The following is an 8,554-nucleotide window of genomic DNA, read 5'->3' on the forward strand; positions in this document are numbered from 1 at the left end:
GGTACCTGGGATTCTAAGGATCCACTCATGGCGGCTTATCGCCGAGAGGTAGATGCTATTGCGGGTCACTTCAAGGGTTATCAAGTTGAACATATTGATCACAGGAAGAATGAGGCGGCTGATACTTTAAGCCGGTTAGGGTCTCAGCATAAGCCGGTGCCACCTAACACGTTCCTAGATATTATGCTTAACCCTTCTATCAAATTACCTACAGAGGAGGATCTTGCTATCCCTGACCCGGAGGTACAATTGGTGGCGGCTCTTCATGCCATTCCTGACTGGACAGTAACGTATCTGGCTTACATGACCCAGGGTGAGTTGCCTGAGGATGAGACCTTGGCCAGACAGATAACCCGGCGGTCTAAGTCAATGTCGATTGTCAATGGGGAGTTGCACCATCGCAGTGTCACAGGGGCGTTTCAATGTTGTGTCTCTGCTAAAGAATGATGTGAGATTCTGCGAGAGATTCACGAAGGAGATTGTGGTCATCATGCCGGCTCTAAATCTCTTATAGCCAAGGCTTTCCGTCATGGGTTTTATTGGTTGACGGCTCATGCTGATGCTGAGGATTTGGTCAGTAAATGTGAAGGTTGTCAGAAGTTTTCGCGACGAGCTCATGTGCTGGCTCAAGAATTGAGGATGATTCCAATTACTTGGTCTTTTGCGACTTGGGGGCTTGATATGGTTGGGCCTTTTCAAGAGGTCCAAGGATAAGAAGACCCACCTTTTGGTGGCAGTTGATAAGTTTACTAAGTGGGTTGAAGCAGAGCCGGTTAGTAAGTGTGATGCAGCAACGGTGGTTCAATTCATTAAGAAGGTGATCTTCTGTTTTGGCTTTCCACACAGCATTATAACAAATAATGGTACTAATCTCTCTAAAGGCGATATGAAAGAATTTTGTCAACGGGAGCATATTCGGCTTGACGTTTCCTCTGTGGCTCATCCTCAATCCAATGGTCAAGTGGAACGAGCTAATCAAAAGATTCTGTGAGGTATCAAGCCCCGGCTTATGGTTCCTTTGCAAAGAACGCCGGGGTGTTGGGTGGAGGAGTTGCCTTCGGTGTTATGGAGTATAAATACAACCCCCAACAAGTCTACGGGTTACACACCTTTTTTCATGGTTTATGGGGCAGAGGCAGTTCTCCCTAGTGACATCCATCACGATTCACCCCGCGTGGCGGCTTATGTTGAAGCTGATAATGAAAAGGCGCGTCAGGATGCACTTGACTTGTTGGATGAGGAGCGTGATCTCGCGGTGGCTCGTTCGGCGATTTATCAACAAGACCTATGTCGTTATCACAGCCGCCGGATCAAAACCAGAACCTTTCAAGAAGGCGACTTAGTGCTCCGGCTCATCCAGGATCAGACAGATATGCATAAGCTATCACCGCCTTGGGAAGGACCTTTTGTGGTCAGCAAGAATCTGCATAATGGGTCATACTATCTTATCGACGTTCAAGACCACAAGGACTCACGTAAGTCGGAGGAGGAGACCCATAGGCCGTGGAATATTGCTCATCTTCGGCCCTACTATACTTGAGCCACCGGCTCTCATGATGTACATAGTCTGATGGTGTATATATTATAAACAGTATAATAAAGCTGGTATACCTGATAATTCAGGGCCTCTGTCGTTTCACTTCTTCGAAGCAGAGTCTTTATCATCTTCTTACATGTTCATTTAAGAGGCTTGACGCCCAAACTACAGGGACCAAAGAGAGTTCGATGCACAGCACAGCTCAAACATAGGTCCCCGACGAGCACAATTCGTAAGTATGTCACTTGGGGGCTTCCTGTTCAAACATAGGCGTATTCGACCAAAGAGAACATAGCGTGACTACCCTCTTGACCAAATTATCTTGTTCAAACATAGGCGTATTCGACCAAAGAGAACATAACCTTTCCGGGTCATCCTACCTGTAACCAGCTGCTTCAACTCCATCGGGTAATCCCGATTGACCCGTCGAACTCTTAACAATCAATCTTTTACAGTGTATTCACCAAAGATCCTGAGCTTGTTAAGGTTAAAACGCCGGTTTGTCATGTGAGAGCACGGCTTACAGATAGTTAGGATAGATCCAGGCTTCATAAGCCGCCTTCCTTGAAACTTGGATAAATCGGCCCATGAGGCATGCTGCTACTCTGACCCCGCGTACTCCTGATAAGTCTATCTTTAAATAAGACCTGAACTTATCAGGGTTCAAATGACGATTGGGTAATGTGAGTGCCGGCTCACGGAAAGCACGTACCTTCCAGTGGCTCAGGCTAGTTTCATTGAAGAAGAAACTTTGGCTTGGCAGCCTGCAAAAGCCTCGAATTTTTTGATTTCTTATTTCTTTTCTTTATATGATCTCTTTTTTGCCATCTGGTTTTTACAATCGGGCCAAGCTGCCCTACTTATGGCTCATATTTGAAGCATCTTTTGGGTCTCTGCAATCCGTCAGGATGGCAGACTCTAAGTCGCCAGAGGATAAAACCTTTATGTTTCGAGTTATAGCTCTAAACACTCTAACTGCATAAGCCGACAGTTTAAACATACACCACAAGGTACTTGTGATCTGTTTATGTGCAGGGCAATGATCAATCTGATCTCCATAAATCAAGACTATCATAAGCATAAAGTGAAATTTTCTTAAACTGGCGGATCCGTAGTATTGTGCAAAACATAAACATGCACGATGGCATGGCAGATTAAAGTTTCACTACCCTATTACCTGGCTCCATGAGCCAAATAGCATCAAAGTGTTTTTAAAAGGATCCAATAGATAAACTGCCCGGCGGTTCACTCTTCTTGGCCTTGCTGACTTGAGGGCTTTGGATCATCCTTTTCCGGTTCATCTGCCTCCTCTTCACCCAATGGCTGGAAGTTAGTGGTCGACCAGTCGATCCCCATTAATGCTCTGAAGACAGCTTCATCACTTATAAGTGTGGATGGATCAACATCAGGGGCATAAGTGTTCTTACAGATTGGAGGATTCAGGTCCGGAGCATCATGAGTCGACGCCTTCACCTTCTTATTATTGGCATCATAAACCGGCTGATCATGGGTCAGATCAGTTTCTTCAGCCAGTTTGCTAGCCAAAGTGCGCATTTCTCTAGTAAGAGCGGCGAAGTCATCTGCAGTAAAGGGTGATCCATCTTCTTTTATGCTTGGACAGCCGTTGGCTAAGTCTGCCGGCTCAAGATCGACTAGCCACGCTTTGGCCCGGGTTAGTGCAGTAAGGGCACCGGCTCTGGAGGCTGATTTTTTCAATTCCCCAATCTGTGCAGGCAGCATAGATAATTTGTCCAATGTATCCTTGATAAGGGTTGGAGCCGGTTTGTTGTGAGCGGCTGTGCAGATGGCTCGTTGTGCACCCGTATAGAGTTGCTCTATGAGTGTATAAGCAGCCTTCAGCTTCATCTGCATATCTGAGCCCAGATGGGTAACCCGGGATCCTGCGGTATTCGGGATGTTTGTAAGCCGGGAGCATGATGGATAAACAAATGTTCAAATAATAAGAAGAAATTATTTTACCAAAGACAGCAGTAGTCATGGCATTAATTTTCTGTTTTAAGCCGGCAAGCTCTAAAGATACCGGCTCAAGGGCCGCTTCAGCATCTTCAGCCCTTTTCAGCAGAGCTGCCTTCTCTGTTTCCCAACCTGTTTGTTCCGCCTTGAAGTTTTCCTTCATTTTTTCCATGGTAGCCAAGGTACTAGTCAGCTCATCCTTGGCCTTGGAGGTTTCTGCTTGTTGCGACTTAATATTTTCTTGGAGGTTGGCGACTTGGGATTCTTTGCTACTAAGTTCAGTCTGCAAAAGGTAAACAATACATAAGATGGCAAAGGAGTTATTTGAAGTCCCAAGTACAATACAAGTATTACACTTGGCACATGGGGCTAATGCATATTGCTCTTTAAGAACATGGATTTATTTGCTGACCCGACTAAATGGGGATGAAACGGCTTATGAAGGCTATGACTGGAATTATGGATTTCTAGAGAATGCTTAGTCTCAACTTAACATATTTTGTTAACCCGACCCTTGGGGGCTACGGACGCAATGTTAATTATTGCTAGGTTAAGAAGTCCCGGCTCAACATATTTATTAAGCCGGCCCTTGGGGGCTACAAGGAGTTGATCTATGCAATTATTGAAGTTTACAACACATGTTATTCTATCATGTTCAATAAACTTGGCGGCTAAGGGGAAGGATATTTATGTAACAAGAGATTGCAATATTTACCTCATATCGCTCCTTCATCAGATTCACTAAGCCGGCTTCAAAATCACGGCTTGTGTAAAGGCGATTTAAAAAGCCAGAATGGAGATCTTGGGTGCTGAAATGACTATAGCTCTCCAAGTCTGTTTTCCACTTGCCTTTGTCTTCAGCAACAATTTCCTCCTTAGTGTTGTGCTTGGATAAAATGTTAGGCTGACCCGGAGCTGTGAAACCAAAGCCGGTGACAACAACATCATCAATCCTCTCTTCGGAAGGTTTGATTGGGCTTGGCGGCTTGGAGGTAGTCGGTTAAACATCCACATGGTCCATGGAAGCTTCACGATCTTCCGGAGGCGAGTTATCAATGGTGATCTCCGCAGTTTGTTGAGGATACGAAGACTCTGGCTGCTTCTCCGGTTCAGACAGATTAAGATCGTCCGCCGGCTTAGCTAGCCTGGCCTTCTTGCTGGGCTTAGCTTGGCCCCTGAAAATAAAAAGTAAAAGGAAGTCAAGGTGATGATCAAGTATAAAAGTTGGAATAATTGAAAATGATCTTACCCAGGTACAGTCTTGAAAGCTGGAATTTGTGTTCATGTTGACTCGCCAGAGGAGGAATGAGAAGTCCCCTGGTAGTTCGAATCAGACGGGTTAAGAGGTTGTAGAAATTAACCTGCCTTTGGGTAAAGTATGTCAGAAATATATAAGACCTCTGGACGACATTTGGGAAGCGGAGTGTTTGGTAAGCCGGCAGAAGTTATCACATTGCCGCTATGCCGGGTCGTGCGGCGAGCTTCATGATGTTGTTCCTTCAAAAGAAAGTCTGGATCCAAGTGAGCTAGAGGGTGAGAAAAGCTTACTTTCCGGCTTGCTTGTCGGGTTTTTGGTGTTGGCAAAGGTTCTGAGCCGGAAGAAAGAATAATTACCTCTGCGTCACCGGCACAGCTAGCTTCTGCATCGTACTGATAACAATCATTGTCAATGAGGTGTATAAAAAAGGATCCAAGAGAATCAAGTTCTACCTCTGACTCATGATCGTCATCATTGTCATCATCATCAATGTTTAAGTCGGCGGACTCGGTAATCTTCTTCTTGGTGGGCTTCTTGTGAGCCTTGGTTTTCACGCGAGCCGGTTTTGCCGGCTTATCCTGTGTTCTCTTATTCCAAAATGGATCATCAGCCTGTGAAGATTGAGAAGATCGTAAGTAGATATCAAAATATGGATTAAGCATAAGAGGGGAAATTCTTACAGCTGGCGGCCGGTTGAAAGAACAGAACAGACTAAGTCCGGTTTTGTGCACTCTTTTACAGGTTCATTCAGCAGCTTCTTAGTGGCTTCAGTGATTTCCGCATCAGACAGCTAAATGTTACAATGGCGTTGAGGATGATTTATGTCACCAGTATATTCACACATTAAGCCGGGGCGGCGGCTTAACGGCAAGATACTCCAAGATATCCAGCACCGGGAAAAGTCGACGCCATTAAGCCGTTTGCCATAAAGGCTCTAAGCTTTGAAAAGGCTGGTGAGTATTTGGCTCTTTCCCTTAAGCTGAGCCGCTAGGGGAGCGGATGTGTGTTGCTAAGCCGGTGTTCACGGTAACCCGGCAGAGGATTCTCACCATCTGGAGATGTATCTTGACAATAAAACCAAGTTTGGTTCCAGTCTTTGGGGTGACTGTGCAGTTTAGCATGGGGAAAGCTGACATCCTTCCTTTTCTGAATAGAGACTCACCAAGTTCTTGACACGGCCCATCAACAAATTCGTTTTGGCGGTTCAGGTAACAAAATTCTCTGAATAGGTCAACAATGGGCTCCTCTTGAAGATAAGCTTCGCAAAATACTTGGAAGTTGCAGATATTGGACACCGAGTTGGGTCCGATGTCTTGGAGGTGAAGTTGGAGGAAGTGCAGTACATCACGGAAAAACTTTGAGCCGGGTGGACTGAATCCTCGGCCTAAGTGGTCAGCAAAAACGATTATTTCTCCATCTTTTGGTTGAGGAGGAACTTCCCCAGTAGGAGCTCTCCAATGGATGATCTCCTTCTTGGCTAAAGCGCCAGTGGCGACAAAGTTGTTCAAATCTTCTTCAGTAACCCGGGATTTGACCCAGTTGCAAGACGTGTATGTCTTGGCCATCTTATCAGTAATCTGAAAGAAAGGTTATGCCAGTTCAATATGACATGGGTAAGCCGGCCTATGGTTAACAGGGAAACGATAAATGAAACATGCATAGGCACTAAGCCGGAGATTTGCATCGCAAACTTACGAGGAACCATTGACGGCTTGCAAGGGGACTAATGATACCTTGCGGGTTACTATTTCTGAGTTAAGCCGGCCATACAGATATTGAAAGGGAAGATCTGGAGATGGAGAAATTGCTAAGTATTGAGAAAAACAGTTTTCGCAGATTGATGCTATGATTTTGGATCTACCACGTTTCAGTTAATACAAAAAATATTCAGATCTAAAATATTAGTGCTTGGGCAGTTCATGGTCCGGATTTGTTTCCTAATACGGAGGAAATATTCCAAATAGTAAAAGGGATTGCTATGACTACCGCGGTGTAGGAGGAGTACCGAGTTTGGATCAAAAATGAATGTTACAACCAAGAACAAGGACGAGCTTCGATGAACTCTGTTCAAACCCTAGCGGATCTATGAAGAGAGGAAGAAGGAGAACTAACCAGGGCAGCTGAACAGCAGAGATGCGCGGAAGAAAATCTGATCCGAACAGGTTGATGTAGTGGCCAATGTTGGAGAAGAAGCGAAGGTCGAGAGGTGGAAGACAAAGACAAAGAGGCACAGGGGAAGAAGAGAAAGGTACCCCCGGCCCTATTTGTCGATGTACTAAAGTAGGGGCACTCCTTTTTTACCCCTTTACTTGTGCACGGGCAGTCGGAGCCACGCCCGTGGCCACACTAAGCAGGGTAGAGGAAGGAAGCCGAAGCACAAGGCGACCAAAGGCAACGCCAAGACCAAGAAACACCAAAGAGCAAGAGGGCAGAGTGGAATCCCCCGGCAAGACCCTTGCCAGGGCAGCCTCCACAGCCCCAGCAAGAGCCTTGCCGGGGCAACTTGCCCGATGCCAGCAGAGCAAGCCACCCTTGAGCCCGCGGGTTCCAACACCATCAACCAACTACATTGGAACCAAGGCTCGGGAGGCACCTCTGTGGTGGCATGCAGGTCTTCGTCAAGATCATGAACACACAAGATTAGATGAGGACCAGAAGACGACGACCCTCGGCGAGATCCTTGCCGAGGAGATCCACGAGACCCCCGGCAAGACCCTTGCCGGGGACGACCACGGTGCCGTGGCAAGACCCTTGCCGGGTCCCCGGCAAGGCCCTTGCCAAAGACACTTACTGGGCCACGGCCAGGCCCGCGTCTGCCAAGGCTCCACTGCCGTCCCCATGCAGCTGCCAGCTCAACCAGCAGAGCAGGCACCTGCGTGGCAACGAGCGGCCTCCACGACAAACACAGCAAGCACCAGTGTGGTGGCATGCAGGTCTTCGTGAAGGCTCCACCACCGCGCCAACCAAGCAGCCAGCCAACGTGGCGCCACGATGCCTTGTCAGCTCGGACGCGCGTCGAAGCCAGGCGAGGCAGCGACAGCTGGGACGTGCTTCCTTGCCGTCCCCGATAAAGCGAGAGGGGCACGTCGGCAGCGCATTAAATGCGTTTGTCCGACAGTGCCAGAGGATAGACTCATCCATTGTACACCTTTCCACCTCCTGTGTGCCACTGTGGCAGCCCCTTTTGCCTATAAAAGGAGGCCTGAGGTGACCAGGAGGAGGATTTGGATCTTTTGGGCAAGTTGCACCCCGTAGCTAGCTCAAGAACACAAGAACACTCGAATACATCCACCAAAGCAGGACTAGGGTATTACGCATCTTCACGGCCCGAACCTAGGTAAACGATCCGTGTGCTTCCGGTCAGACCCGCTCTTTGCACAACCCCGCGCCCGCCAACCGTAGAAGGGATCCCAGTGATTCCATAGGTGTCGATTTCCCCCGACACTATTTATAAGGCCAACGGATGAGTGACATGCACGGGGATTGAGGAGGCCAAAAAGTGGATATGACAGACGTAGATGGCATGTTTTTTTGGAGATTCATTAAAGAAAAGATTTATTAAGAGTTGGGCCTTTTGCAAATATTAATGACAGATGACGTCACGGCGGGTTATCAAGAACCAAGAAGATGACGTCATGGCGATTTACAAGATTTTGCAAGAGTAATGAGGAAGGAATTTTTCTAAGTGTGGAAGATTGATATGAACAAGTTCAAATCAACTTGGGGCCTAATGTTGGGGATATAACTATTGGGTTATAACCCACAAGTATAGCGGATCGCAACAG

This window comes from Triticum aestivum, chromosome 2D (assembly GCF_018294505.1).
Source record: "Triticum aestivum cultivar Chinese Spring chromosome 2D, IWGSC CS RefSeq v2.1, whole genome shotgun sequence".
In the NCBI taxonomy this organism is placed as follows: Eukaryota; Viridiplantae; Streptophyta; class Magnoliopsida; order Poales; family Poaceae; genus Triticum; species Triticum aestivum.